The sequence below is a fragment of the Ornithorhynchus anatinus genome, chromosome X1 (genome assembly GCF_004115215.2).
Source record: "Ornithorhynchus anatinus isolate Pmale09 chromosome X1, mOrnAna1.pri.v4, whole genome shotgun sequence".
Lineage (NCBI taxonomy): Eukaryota > Metazoa > Chordata > Mammalia > Monotremata > Ornithorhynchidae > Ornithorhynchus > Ornithorhynchus anatinus.
Window position 1 is genome coordinate 30,743,556 of NC_041749.1, and position 15,600 is coordinate 30,759,155.

A 15,600-nucleotide genomic window follows, 5' to 3' on the forward strand; every position below is an offset into this window, starting at 1 on the left:
CCATTCTCCTGGCTTAGAGAACTAATTATGCCCTTACCACAGAATTGAAGTCCACTAGCCAAAGTTACTAAAAGTCTATGTTGCCCATTTGTTCAGTGTGAATATTCCAGTCTGATGGAGATGCCAATTTTCAGGCTGGGAACATCATTATACCAGGTAGATGAGGCCACTGTGATTTTGGATGTGGAGTCATAACCTCATGAGTTTCATTAGCTTTGTCCCCATTCAACTATGTGCTAGAATTTTTGTTGTTTTTTTTTTAAATGGTTATTTAAGTGCTTACTATGTGCCAAGCACTGTTCTAAACAATTGGATAGATTCAAGTTAATTAGGGTGGACATAGTCCCTGTCCCACACAGGCTCACAATCTAAATAGGAGGGAGAACTTCCCCATTTTATACTGAAGTTAAGTGATTTGGCCAAAGTCACACAGCAGACAAGAGGCAGAGCAAGGATTAGAACCCAGGTCCTCTGACTCTCAGGCCCACTCTCTCTCCACTAGACCATGGTGTTTCCTAACAAAGCACTTTTTTTCCTGTCAAATGGGACTTGACTCACCTTTTGGCCACTTGTGGCTCCCTAAGATCAGTACCCATGTAATTAGATGACCCAAAAGAAGTGTGACCCCCTGGCCTTAGAGCCAAGGTCTGGATCACACTGAAGGCAGTTGCTTCAATCTTCACCTCTGATCCTTGGACTTCTTGAGAGTTCACTGGTGCCTTTTCCATGCTGCTGTATGTCTTATCATGTCATCCTCCTTTGGGCTGGAGATACCTAAATCAGAGTGCACCAAGAAGGGTTTCCTGTTCTCCAAGTTTCCTTGAACTTGATGCTCCTCTAACTCTGCTCTAAATGCCACCAGACAAATCCCAGAGAAGAACATTTTTCAGAGATTAAGAAAATTCCTTGCAGAATTTCCATCCAGAGAGGACCTGATTCAATGATCTCCCTTCCAGATACCCTATCCCATCGTCCAAGAATGGTAAAGCCGCTAGAGGTCTTTTAGTCCCTCCCCCTGCCTCCAGGCAGGATTATACTCAAACCAGCCATTTGTCGGGTCATTTATGAAAGGTGTATATCCATACCAGCCTCTTACAGTTATAATTAAAACCCATCCCAGAAGCATCTGATGAGCTCACTACATTCTCTTGGGGAATGACTCTCAATTAAGAGCCACACCCAACGGGCCCATTTTACTTCACACCCTGAAATCCCTCTTCGCTGCATCTTCCTGGTTCTGAACAAAGAGGAACAGCTGACTGACTATCGAGGAAAATCAGTGTGTTCAATTCCAAGGACCAATGGATCATGGGAATCTGAAGATGACAACTGTGACCCTGGGCCTCCTGATGGTGGGTTCCTGAGTGAAAGTGGATTATCAGGGCTAAATTCTCCTGTTACCCTCTAGGAAAGAGCTTTTTAACCTCATTTTTGGCTAGTGCAACAGCTGGTATTTGGCCTCTGTCCAAGTCTGAGTTCCTTATCTTCCCTCCCAAACCCTGTCCTCTCCCTGACTTTCCTGTCACTGTGGATGGCACTACCATCCTTCCTGCCTCACAAGCCCACAGTCTTGGTGTCATCCTTGACTCTGCTCTCTCATTCACCCCACACATCCAATCCATCACCAAAACTTACCAGTCTCACCTTCACGACATTGCCAAGATCCGCCCTTTCCTCTCCATCCAAACTGCTACCTTGCTGGTACAATCTCTCATAATATCCTGACTGGATTATTGCATCAGCCTCCTTTCTGATCTCCTGTCCTCTTGTCTCTCACCGCTTCAGTCTATATACTTCACTTCATTGCCCGGATTACCTTTCTACAGAAACACTCTGGTCATGTCACTCCACTCCTCAAAAATTCATTCATTCATTCAATAGTATTTATTGAGCGCTTACTATGTGCAGGTGCCTATCAACCTTCGTAGGAAGCAAAAACTCACTCTTGGCTTCAAAGCTCTCCATCACCTTGCCCCCTCCTACCTCACCTTACTTCTCTCCTTCTACAGCCCAATCTGCACATTCCACTTCTCTGCCGCTAACCTCCTCACAGTCACTTATTTGCACCTGTCTCACTGTCGACCCCTGGCCCATGTCCTACCTCTGACCTGGAATGCCCTCCCTCCTCATATCCACCAAACTAACTTTCTTACCCTCTTCAAAGCCCTACTAAGAACTTACCTCCTCCAGGAGGCCTTCCCAAACTGAGCCCTCCCTTTCCCTCTGCTCCTCCTCCCCTCCCCATTGCCCCTACTCCCTCCCTCTGCTGCTCTGCCCCCCCATGGCACTTGTATATATGTGTACATATTTATTACTCTATTTATTTTATTAGTGATGTATATATAGCTATGATTCTATTTATCTATTTTGATGGTATTGATGCCTGTCTACTTGTTTGGTTTTGTTTTGTTTTCTGTCTCCCCCTTCTAGACTGTGAGCCCACTGTTGGGTAGGGATTGTCTCTATCTGTTGCCAAATTGTACTTTCCAAATGCTTAGTTCAGTGCTCTGCACACAGGAAGCGCTCAATAAATACAACTGAATGAATGAATGAGAATTAAACAATCAATCACTGGTATTTATTGAGTGTTTACTGTGTAAAGAGCACTGTACTAAGCACTTAGGAAAGTGCAGTACAGTCAAGTTGATAGGTGTAATCCCTGTCCACCAGGGGCCTATGGAGGAGGAGACCAAGATTAAAAATAGATTATGGATAGAGAAAATAGAATATAAGAAAATTTACATAAGTATTAAGGAGGTAGGATGAGTATCAAACATTTGTAGGGCTTTGGGAAACCTTAATAAGAAAGACACCCCCCTACACACACTTTCATCCCAACTGTTAAAGAAGACAGATTAATAACTGCAGTCAATCAATAGAATTCATTGAGTGCCTACTCTACCTACCAGTCCTCTAGATCATAAACTCACTGAGAGCAGAGAATGTGTCTACCACCTCTATTGCAGTGTACTCTACCAAACACTTAGTAGAGTGCTCTGCACACAGTAAGCACACAAATAATACCACTGGTGATGATACTGTGCATAGGTCTGTTCTAAGGGTTTGGGAAAGAACAATGGAGAAGAAGGCAAGGTCCCAGGCCTTGAGGAGATAAAAGTCTAATGGGACAGAGAGCCAACACTACCATGGTTAAGATAAAGAGCATGGATTATGCCATCAATCAATCAATAAATGGCATTTATTGAGTGCTTACTGTGCACAGGGCACTATACTAAGTGTATGGGAGATTACAGCAGAGTTGGTAGACATGTTCCCTGCCCACAAGGAGCTTAAAGTCTAAAGGGGGAGACAGACATTAGTATAAAAAAATACATTGTGGGTATGTATATAAGTGCTGTGGGGTTGAAGGCAGGGAGACTAAAGGTTGCAAATCCAAGTGCAATGGTGACACAGAAAGGAGTGGGAAAAGAGGAAAATGAGGGCTGATTTGAGGAAGGCCTCTCAGAGATGTACTTTTAATAAGGCTTGGCGTGTGGGGAGAGTGATTCATTCAATCAGTCGTAATTATTGAGCACTTACTGTGTGCAGAGCACTGTACTAAGTGCTTGGGAGAGTACAATACAACAGTAAACAGACACATTCCCTGCCCACAACGAATTTACAGTTTAGGGTGGAGAGGCAGACATCGATACAAATCTGTCAGATGTGAAGTGGGAGGGAGTTCCAGACCAGGAGCAGGATGTGGGCGAGGTGTCATTGGCAAGATAGATGAAACTGAGGTACAGTGAGTAGGTTGGCATTAGAGAAACGAACTGTGCACCTTGGGTAGGAAATAAGAGAGGTGAAGTGTCATAAACTGTCACTCTAGAGGAGAAGCCCTACTTTAGGGCTGAGATGTTAGCGCAGGCCAGCCTAAAGACGCTATGCACCATCTTAAATTTCATTGGGAAAAAAGTGCTTAAATGAACAAGGATTCAATTTGGAAGAAGAAATTCCTACAGACTTTGATCAATGTGCTTCAAGAACAAGGAACCTCAGAAGCTGTGATTAGCCTTCTTTCATCTTTGAGATGCATTTAATGGCAGATCTATTTTTAGGCCCTGGGAGGTTTTGTTATAGTTGCTCTGAGGTACACTGAATCCTTTCCATCGCCTTCATCTTGTAACTAAGTTGAAATATACTTTATATAGTTAATTAGGCTACAGCAGGTATTTTCAGGTATTTTCATTATACAATTTGAACAGAATGTCCATCAGCCAAGGATCCCTTTTTCACATGAAGCTTACAGTCTACAGGGGAGATAGACATTAAAATAGATTACAGGTAGGGGAAATAGTAGAGCATAAGGATGTTCACATAAGTACTGTGGGACTGGGGTGAGTATTAAAGTGCGTAAGGGGTACACAGCCAAGAGCAGAGTTGAGGTATTAGGGAGGGTAGATAAAGGGAAAATCAAGAATTTAGTCAGGGAAGACCTCTTGGAGGAGATGTGACTTAAAGAGGGTTTTGACGGTGGGAAGAATGGAACGGAAATATTAAGGAAGGCCCTTCCCATGACACGAGAAGCAGCGTGGCTTAGTGGAAAGAGCACGGGTTTGGGAGTCAGAGAACGTGGGGTCTAATCCCGGCTCCAGCACTTGTCTGTTGTGTTACCTTGGGCAAGTCACTTAACTTCTCTGTGCCGCAGTTACCTCATCTCTAAAATGGGGATTAAAGCTGTGAGCCCAACATGGGACAACCTGCTTACCCCAGTGTTTAGAACAGTGCATGGCACATAGTAAGCGCTTAACAATTACAATAATAATAATAATAATAATAATTATGAGTCTGTTCTGGGTATAACATGATCCACAAATTGGCATAAGTAGTTCTGGTGGAGAAACAGCTGTGTACATATTTGCAGCATCATTTTGTGTCTCTGTGTCCTTGCAACTTTACAGTATTTACTAGAGTAAAAAAGCAGTGAGTGACAAGGGTATAGAGTTTTCTACTAGGGTTAGACATAACAATAATACAGACTTGATATAGAAAAACATCAGTCATCTTCAAATCATCTCCCTCCTAACCTACTGATGTTCATAGAATCAATAGTTATTATAATGGGATTTTTTTCCCTAACACAAAACCCTTGAAGAACACAACTACTGTGCTAGAGCAGAAGTGACTATATTTAATTTATGTATATGTATCTATATATATATCTAGCCTTGTTTTCAAAGATGATATGAAAGACAATGAGAATGTGGTTGAAATTCATTCCAAACTGGGAACAAATTCAGATGATTCTTTGCTTCTGATTCTGCCAGAATTTGCCAGCCTAGTACTATACCAAAAGGGCACTGTGGTTTTCTGACCTTACTGAGGCCTCTGGTCAGAAAAGGACAATTGTTTCCTGATTGTTATAACCCGGCCCATATTATCTGCTGCCGTTGCTTTCCGGCAGATCACATAGCTTTGTCACATGGTTTGAAACTGGTCATTTATCTCACCTTCTCTGCCTGTGTGGGCCTCCCGTCAGACCACCAAACTGATGTCTGTAAGGTTCCTGTGGGCAGGGATCATGTCTACCAACTCTCCTGTATTATACTTTCCCAAATGCTTACTACAGTGCTCTACATATAGTAAGCACTCAATGAATGCCACTGATGGATTGATTCACTGAGTTGCTACTATGCTATTACTATCCTACTATGATCCATTCTTCTCACCTGTCCTACCTAGCAAAGCTGTGTTGCAACAAGCAATTCCTCAGTGTAGGTGAACTGACTGCATTCTAGGAGCTCATTTTCGATAATCATATCCTGCCATTTCTTTGACATATTTGATTCATAGGTGATAATAATGAAACTGCTCAAGAAGTTGGATTTGCCTTCTGGAGGCAGAGAACGTGACTGCTAATTCTTTTGTATTGCACTCTCCCACGCACTTAATGCAGCACTCTGCACATAGTAAGTGCTCAGTAAATACCATTCGCTGATTGGTGGAGAATGCTTTTTGGGTTCCCTGCATCTCTGTTTGTAGCAAAGATCATATCTGCTGGGCTGTTTCAGTCTCAAGTCATATCGAGATTCACCTAACTTTATTTTTTTAAGAGTCTGTCAGAATGATTTTGGCTAGAAGAGTGCCAGGAGTGGACCCTGGCATAGTGGATAGAGAACGGGCCTGGGAGTCAGAAGGTCATGGGTTCTAATCCCAGCTCTGCCACTTGTCTGCTATGTGACCTTGGGCAAATCACTTAATTCTCTTTGCCTCAGTTCCCTCATCTGTAAAATGGAAATTGAGACTGTGAGCCCCACGTGGGACAGGGACTGTGTCCAACCCAATTTGCTTGTATTCAAACCAACATTTAGAACACAATCTGGCACATAGTAAGTGCTTAACAATTACCAATATTGAAGCAGCATGGCCTAGTGGCACAAGCATGGGTTTGGGAGTCAGAGGACTTGGGTTCTAATCCTGACCTCACCACTTCTCTGCTGTGTAACCTTGGGCAAGTCACTTAACTTCTCTGTGCCTTAGTTCCCTAATCTGTAAAATGGAGATTAAGACTGTGAGCCCCATGTGGGGCAGGGACTGCATCCAACCTGATTACCTTGTATCCAACCCAGCTCTTAGAATAGAGCTTGGCACATAGTAAGTGCTTAATAAATACCATAATTATTATTACCATTATTATTGTTATTATTATTACAAAGAGAGCAGTGGATATCCAGGTATATGAAAGTTTTGCTCAAAGAGAACTGCTTCCTTCTTGATGACAGTGCACCTTGCAGGTCTCCTCTCAGCAATCGACTCCCAGTTTTCAGCCAGGCTACATCACTGCTCTAGGCTTTGTTCTGCTGTGTCCTTAAAAAGCTTTCTCGACCCTCCTTGCTTTCTTTTTCCCAACTTCAGCTCTCCATGCAGCAGCTATTTGGATATTCTGCTATTGTTCATTCTCCTCACGTGTCTCACCCAGAATAGCTGTGCTAAGGTGTGCATAGTTTTGATGCTAGGACACTAAGCCTGTGGTATTTCTTCAGCATTTGGTATGTTGAATGATGGCCTGGACAGGCACCTAAACACTAGAGCATCTTCTTGCTTATGGATTTCTGCAAGAATGTCATTGGGTCTAGAGGCTTGACCATTTTGCATGGCTTTGACTGTGGTGGTGACTCCCTCCAGAGTTGGATTAAAGACCTTGTCTTTATATTTTGGCTATTTTTTTTCTTCAGAGGGCCTTATCCTTAATGGTGGGAAGGCAAGTTTAGACTTCAGATCATTGCAATGTCTTTGTCATCTCCACAAGATTTCCTCGGACCCACCTCTTCTCTCCACTGGTTCTGTGGTCATGGGCTTGGGGCACTAATGCTTTTTTAACGGTGGTAGTCAGCCTATCCCTAGTCACTTCAGCCTTCATACCCCACTACTCACATTTCTTTACTTCATCTGCCAGTCTACCATGGGACTTTAGAAAGCCTCCCTTGTGGTATGATTATGAAGAATCTAAACTGTTGATAATGTATTTCTTATTTCTTCTTCTTCTTCTGGCATATGTTAAGCACTTACTATGCATCAAACATTGTTCTAAGCATGGAGGTAAATACAAGTTAATTAGGTTGGACACAATCCCTATCCCACAAGGGACTCTCCGTAGAAGGGAGGAGAAGAGGTATTCAATCCCAATATTACAGTTGAGGAGACTGAGGCCCAGAGAAATTAAGTGACTTGCCCAAGGTCGCCAAGCAAGCAATTGGCAGAGTCAGAATTAGAACCCAGGTCATCTGACTCCCAGGCCCAGGCTCTTTCCACTATGTCATGCTGCTACAAGTAACCTTTAAATCTCTGAATCATTTCCATTGAACAACTTTCAGTGGGGTCTCCTGTTGAGATGGACAGCCAGGCAGCCATCAAGATCATGGGTGTATACAGAAGAGTCCCCGCGCTCTTATCCGTACTTGGGGTTGGGTTCCTTCCCTTATTCCAATAAAGCAGCTGTGATGTTCTCCTAGACCACCATGAGGATTTCTTAACTTTCCAGAAGCTTGACGTTGAATTGATTTATCCATGTAATCACTTAGTACAGTGCTGTCTACACGGAAAGTGCTCAATGCATTCCATCGATTGACTGATCGATCGATCGATTTAGAGACAGCTATTTGCCTTTCAAAATGCACCCCAGTTTCACTAATCCCTCAAGACACATCTCTGGACCCCCAAATCCATCCACATCTTTCACAATCCTCTTCCTCTCTCTGCCAGATCAGATCATAATTCCCACCTCTCCTCCCTGGATAACCCAAGGAAAAAAAATGGTAGGCCATCAGAGCTCCCACCAGCTTACTCCTGGAGCTTGGTAAAGTTCCAGTTCACAGAATCCACCCCACAGTAAACCCACTGGATCCTGTCCTCACCTCTATGAACAGAGAGACAGATTAGTAGGGCTGGTTCCTAGAAGACCATCCTGTGGGAGGAACAATTTGCAACGACACAAGAGACACTATTGATTGACACTGTCAACTCCTTTGCTCTGGCACCAAGCTCCTCTTTCCTGTCTTCCCAGAAGAACTGGCACAGCCAGGGGCCAGCAGTGAATGCTGAGGCTTGAGAGCGGGTCCGTGGGGAAGTAAAACATTCTTCCCTGCTTGCGACAACTCTTCACCACCTTCTCCCCTTGGCTACAAGCTGTGGTCACAGTAGGCACCCTGAGAAAAGAAGCTTCGAAGAGCAACATTTTGGTCCTCTTTCATGCCGAGGCACCAGGACGATTTTTTTTGTCCTCTTCTTCTAGTCTCGGCTAACAATAATAATGATTATTGTGTTATTTATTAAGTGCTTACTGTGTGCCAGGCATTGTTCTAAGCACTGGGGTGGATAAAAGCAAATCAGGTTGTCCACAGTCCCTGTCCCGAATGGGGCTCACACTCTCAATCCCTATTTTACAGATGAGGTAGCCGAGGAACAGAAAAGTTAAGTGACTTGCCCAAGGTCACGCAGCAGACACATGGCAGAGCGGGGATTAGAACCCAGATCCTTCTGACTCCTAGGCCCATCCTTTATCCACAAGCCCCCTTTTTCTTCAGCTCTCCCTCCCTTCCCCATCGCCCTGACTCGTTCCCTTTGCTCTACCCAGCTGCCCTACAGCACTTTTATATATTTGTGCATATCTATAATTCTATTTATTTATATTAAAGCCTGTTTGCTTGTTTTCATGTATATATATATCTAAAATTCTATTTTTATATTGAAGCTATTGATTCCTGTTTGTTTTTGATGTCTATCTCCCCCCTTCTAGACTATAAGCCTGTTGTGGGCAGAGATTGCCTCTTTATTGCTGAATTGCACTTTCCAAGTGCTTAGTACAGTGCTCTGCATACAGTAAGTGCTCAATAAATATGAATGAATGAATGAATGAATGAATGAATGAATTAGGCCACACTACTTCTCTATCTGGACTTCCATCCGGCTCTGCTGGGTTAGTCCTGAGTCTATCTCCTGCTCAAGGGTGGAGACAGAGGGATCAGGGATTTGAATTTCAATCTCCTGGTCTAGAGTTGGTGTTGCTCATGCTCTTAGCCTAGTAATTATTTGTCAGTGATTATAATAATTGTGGTATTTGTTAAATGCTTACTATGTGGCAGACACTGTACTAAGCGCTGGGGTGCATACAAGCAAATCAGGTTGTACTCAATCCCTGTCCCATATGAGGCTCCCAGTCTCAATCCCCATTTTACAGATGAGGTAACCGAGGCCCAGAGAAGTGAAGTGACTTGCCCAAGGTCATAAAGCAGGCAGGTGGCAAAGCCGAGATTAGAACTTCAGGCCTTCTGACTTCCAGGTCCCTGCTTTATCCACTACAAATATTCCCCGGGACAGTAGTGTGTGTGTGGGGTGTCATTAGAGTCAGTTCCGTTCTCCAGGAGGTGCTATCTAGCTCCATGGAGAGCCAAATGGCTCACCCAAAGCACCACTGAGAATCGAGAGCGGAAGCGAGAGGAGGATCTGCATCTTCTGAGTCTTCAGACTTTGCCTTGTCCACACCCTACCTAATTAAAACAGCAGGCTAATTATTTGTTTCTTTTTGTTTCCACATCTTTCTTGTCCCTGGCATTCTGCATACACCCATTCTCTCTGCTGTGGAAATTACAAAACCTCTGGATAGCAAAGAAGCGATCATGTAAGATGTTCTCAGGGAGACATACCTGACCACTGCCCAACTCATGACATGACTTATCCATGCTTGGGACTCTACCTCCATATGGGAGATGAAGCGGTCCTCCATGGCCCATCTCATATCCCTAATCTTGGACCACTCCCCAGAGACACAGGAAAGAACCAAAGAGGGCTGTACATGGTGTCACGGGATGTTGGCTGTCAATTAATCCATAAATGGTATTTATTGATCACTTAGTGTGTGCAGAGCTTTGTACTAAGCGCTTGGGAGAGTACAATAGAGTTAGTAGATATGATCCCTGCCTTCAAGGAGCTTACAGTCTAGCACCAGTATTTCTGAACTGAGAAGCAGCACGAACTGGTTGTTAAAGCATGGGCCACTTGTCTGCTATGTAATCTTGGCCAAGTCACTTAACTTCTCTATGCCGCAGTTACCTTATCTGTAAAATGGGAATTAACACTGTGAGACCCAAGTCGGATATGGACTGTGTCCAACCTGACTGTCTTGTATCTATCAGAGTGCTAAGTACAGTGCCTGACTCAGAGTAGGTACTTAACAAATACATAAAACAAACAAACCACAAACAACAAATACCAGTTAAAAAAGGTGGGGCCCCACGAGGTCTCCTTTGGCTACTAGGATGTGGAAGGAATGAGGTCCTTCTGTGTGTTATCACTGCCAAACACTGTTTCTGTCCAGATGTGATCTTCCTCTAGCCCACCACATCTAGCCCCCCAAGCCCCTCTCCCATCTTTGTCATGCAATGGAAGGAGGAACAGGCTCCGTTTCATCACAGGAACATGCTGGGCTTCCCAACAACTCTGTCATCCTTCAGTTATCCGACTGAATTTTTTCACCTTTCCTCATCTCTGGCTGGGAACTAGATGGGAGTCAGGTGGGCCACACCTACCCAGACTACATCACAAACTCTGAGGCTCCTGACAAAAGAGCCCAGCAATTCTTGGTCTCCCTCCCAAGGCATATCAAAACTCACTACCTCAGTAAAAACCACCCAAGATCTTCGTATTAAATACAGTGCGATCTTAGTGTTAAATACAGTTCTCAGTGCGGCGTGCAGCACCCAGTGGGTGCTTGATAAATGCTACTGTTAGAATGACTATGAATCGCCTCACGATTCCACTAAGTACCAACAGTCTTACGAATTGTTGAACTGTACTTCCGAAGCACTTAGTACAGTGCTCTGCACACAGTAAGCGCTCAAGAAATAAGATTGAATGAATGAATGCCTCTGCTGCTGTATTGAGATCACTTTGGCTGTAAATGGGTTTTACAAATTAAATTCTTCATTCAACTCCATTTACTGATTGCTTACTCTGTGCAGAGCACTGTGCTAAGGTCTTGGGATAGTACAATGCAACAATAAACGGACACATTCCCTACCCACACGAGTCTTGTGGGCATTTCACAATGTGCACCTCCGGCCAGGACCTCACTTGTTGCCCTCTGTGTCCCAGTGCGGACATGACTGGGAGAGGTGAGAGAGTGTGAGTGGGACTGCTCAAACCACCAGCCCAGTAAGCAATTGTTCTGCCCTCACCTTTGGTCCTGAAGCCTCTGTGGCTAGACTGAGGCTTGTCCACCGAGCATGGTGGACAACAACACCATCAACATCATCCTCGTAAAGCAGGTTGAGACCTCTGCCCAAAAAATGGCTTTAGGAGGAAGAAACTCAGTGTGTAAAAGTTGAGGCTGCAATCAGGGCCTTGGAGGTGAAAGAGGACAGCCTCCCCTCCTTCATCTTCACACTGAGATACTACGTTCTGGGGGCATAAAGAGAAAGACATATATTCTCCCTTTATGGCCTGGTGGCAAAGTGGAGTCAGCTTGTCTGGACTTTGGAGCAGAGGCCAGGGTTTTGGATCCATCAGGGAAAGAGCAGTGTAGTGTGATTATTCTTCTCATAGCACCGTTACTGTAAGTCTAGTAATACTGCAGGAGTATTTATGGGGCAATCCCTCTCAGTGTCGCTCCTGGTGCGTTTTCAGTACTCTACCAGTCTCGGCTATGGGAGGGAGAGTCAAGCACAGGTCTACCCATTCCATTTCTAGGTTGGCCAGTGCCTAGCATGTGGAAGACAATCTGCTACATGTCAAAACTCACCCATGCTGGGCAGCAGTGGCATGGAAGAGAGCCAAGGGTGGAGACTTGAGTTTATTGTGTGGAAGGCGGCAATGGTCAACCATTTCTGTATTTTTACCAAGAAAACTCTATGGATACACTACCAGAACGCTAGCAGATGGAAAATGGGGCGTTCTGGGAGAGATGTGTCTGCGGTGTTGCTATGGGTCAGAAACAACTCGACAGCATAAGGCAAGGCAATTTATGGGGCAAAGTGATTGGACCAAGCTCCAAAAACACCTTCCGGGACAGAGTGTAGTGCCATTCAGCCTTTAGGTCTTGGATTCATGCCCCAGAGCAAGAGGGGGTGAGGGGTGTGGAGAGCAGGGTAGGATTTCCCTTGTTTTCTCATCTCAAGGTTTTCTCAAGAGTCAAGCCTCTGCCTGGTGCCTCTAGACCCTAACAGAAACTTGGGGAACTCTGGGTTTAGTGTAACTTGCATGTGGGAGGCTTAGCCCCTAAGCAATAGCCTATGCAATCCATCAAGTAATCAGTCATATTTCATGAGCACTTACTGTGTGTAGAGCTCTGTACTAAGCGCTTGGGAGAGTACAATACAACAATAAACAGACACATTCCCTGCCCACAAAGAGCTTATAGCCTAGAGCAACAGCTCTAGTGCCAAGACTAGAATCAATCAATGGTATTTTTTGAGCATTTACTGAGCGCTGAGCACTGCACTAAATGCTTGGGAGAGTACAGCATAACAGAGCCAGTAGACTCGTTCCCTGCCCATAACGAGCTTACTGTCTAGAGCAGTGGCTCTAGTGCCAAGCCTAGACTCACTCAGTGAATCAATCAATGGCATTTTTTGAGCACTTACTCGGTGCAGAACGTTGTACTAAGCACTTGGGAGAGTAACAAATACCATCATTATTATTACGATAGAGTTGCAATTCCCACCTCCTGCCCTGGACAACTCAAAAGTGAAAGAACCCCAGTTGAGACCCTCCTCTTCTCTTCCAATCCCCAACCCACCCTGAGCCCCTAAATTGCAACAGTCAGCAACTGGTCAGCGAGTCAGAGGTTAAAGGGGTTTCGGCAATGAAGGAAAGTGCAGTTTCAGCAGCAGGCCCTGACCAGCGATGATCCCAACCGCGGTTCTGGGACACAGAGAGTGGATTAAGAGGTCTGAGTCCCACTGTGTCTGCGTGCACACATGCCATCGCTCACGCTTTGTCCAGTCTCTCAGTGATGTCAGCTCCGAGCAACGCCAGCCTCTGAAGGGGCCCCGGCCACCTCCACTGTCCCAAGACAGACTCGAGGACAGGTGGCCCACGGTAGGTTCGAGGCAATCGTTCAATGGTATTTATCCTCACGTGGGACAACCTGATTACCCTTTATCTACCCCAGCACTTAGAACAGTGTTCGGGACATAGTAAGGGCTTAACAAATACCAACATTATTATTATTATTATTAATAATGAGCACTTACTGCATGCAGAGCACCATACCAAGCACTTGGGAGAGTACAATACCACAAAGTTGATAGGCACGTTCCCTGGCCCTCTAGACTGTGAGCTCATTTTAGGTAGGGAATGCGTCTATTATAGTTTTATATAGTTGTACTCTCCCAAGCACACGGTATTCAATCAGTCATTCATTCAGTCAGTCGTATTTATTGAGCGCTTACTATGTGCAGAGCACAGTCCTAAGTGCTTGGAAAGTATAATTCAGCGACAGAGACAATCCCTACCCAACAATGGGCTCACAGGTGGAGACAGACTCAATAAATACCACTGCCTGACTGACTGACAGTTAGTAGACACTTTTCCTGCTCATAAAAAGTAACACGGCCTAGTGAACAGAGCACGGGCCTGGAGTCAGAAAGACCTGGCTTCTAATTCTAGCTCCACCACTTGTCTGCGGTGTGACTTGGGTCAAGTCACTTAACTTCTCTGTGCCTCAGTTAACTCATCTGTAAAATGGGGAGTAAGATTGTGAGCCCCATGTAGGATAGGGATGGTGTCCAATTTGATTAGCTTGTATGTACCCCAACACTTAGAGCAGTGCCTGGCTCATAGTAAGCGGTAAACAAATACCATAAAAAACAAAAGCAAAACCTGAGTTGTCCCCAAGCCCCTCAGATGCTTGGATAAATGGGTTCCAGCCACTATGAACCACACTCTGCTCCATCTGGGACTTGAGAAAATCTGGTCACTTCGAGTAAGGAACAGAAGTGAGTGGGATCCATGCAGTTCCCCTAGAGATCTCTCCTGGCTATAAAAAACCACCTCTTGCATGAAGCCCTCATAAAGTAACCCCACTTGGCATAAACCATTCCAGGAACCCCTTAGCTCTGAGAGCTCTGCAAATTATGTTTCTATGCTTTTTCCCTTTGTATCTTTATTCATTTTTGTATGTGCATCAGTGTGTTTTATGTTCATTTGTAGTGTGTGTGTTTGTATTTCTCTTGCTTTTCCAAATAGAGTGCAAGCTTCTGTAGGGCAGGGACTAGGTCTTCTTTCTCAGGAACTCCTTATAGTACTTGTAAAAGCACTTGCCACCCCACAGTAAAATACGGGGACCAGCGATGGTCCTGTGGGGTAAAGCAGGAGCTAGTTGAGGCAATGTAGGTTGTGGGGATTCCTGATACTCGAGGTAAGTCTCCCCTGGTCACCATCACTGTCAGCTCCCTGAACTGATATATATTTGGTCTGGTTTGGGTTTCAGGCAAAGAAAACAAGATCCAGAGAAGGCAAGTGAGACCTAGTGGATAAAGTATGGGACTGGTAGCCAAAAGGACTTGGGTTCTAGTTCCGGTTCTGCTACTTGTCTGCTGTGTGACCTTGGGCAAGTCGTTTCACTTCCTCTATGCCTCAGTTCCCTCATCTGGAAAAGGTGGATTAAGGCTGTGAGCCCCATGTAGGACATGGATGGTGTCCAACCTGATTATTTTGTATCTACCTCATTGCTTAGAATAGTGCTGGACACATAATAAACACTAAACAAATACCCCCCCCCCCCACCAAACACAAAAAGAAAGGTTAATCAGGTGGAACAGGCTGGCACTGTCTGGAACCCACTAGCCTCCTTACAACAATGTAGACTTTAGAGTGTAAGCTCGCTGTGGGCAGGGAACATGCCTACCAATTTTGTTGCATCGTTCTCTCCTGAGCACTTAGTATAGTGCTTTGCACACAGTAAGCACTCAATAAATACCATTGATGGTGGTGTGTTTTGGTCTTCTTTAGCCAAGAGAGCAGCCCCTGCCAGCTGAGATTCAAAGATGCCTTGTAGACATTAACTGGCTGATGCCTACTTCTCCTCTTGCTCCTCCTCTCACTGTCTCATTTCCCCCCTCCTCTCTTATTCCCTCGCTTCCCTCCTCCCCTTCCCCTTCCCCT

The 15,600-nt window shown here is 44.8% G+C and overlaps 1 non-coding gene across 1 annotated transcript; it reads left to right on the plus strand.

Moving 5' to 3' along the window:
* Positions 1-12,087: 12,087 nt before the first annotated feature.
* Positions 12,088-12,225, plus strand: LOC114806698. The gene has a single exon (XR_003754760.1). It is a non-coding gene; the product is annotated as a small nucleolar RNA SNORA7 (small nucleolar RNA).
* Positions 12,226-15,600: the final 3,375 nt, after the last annotated feature.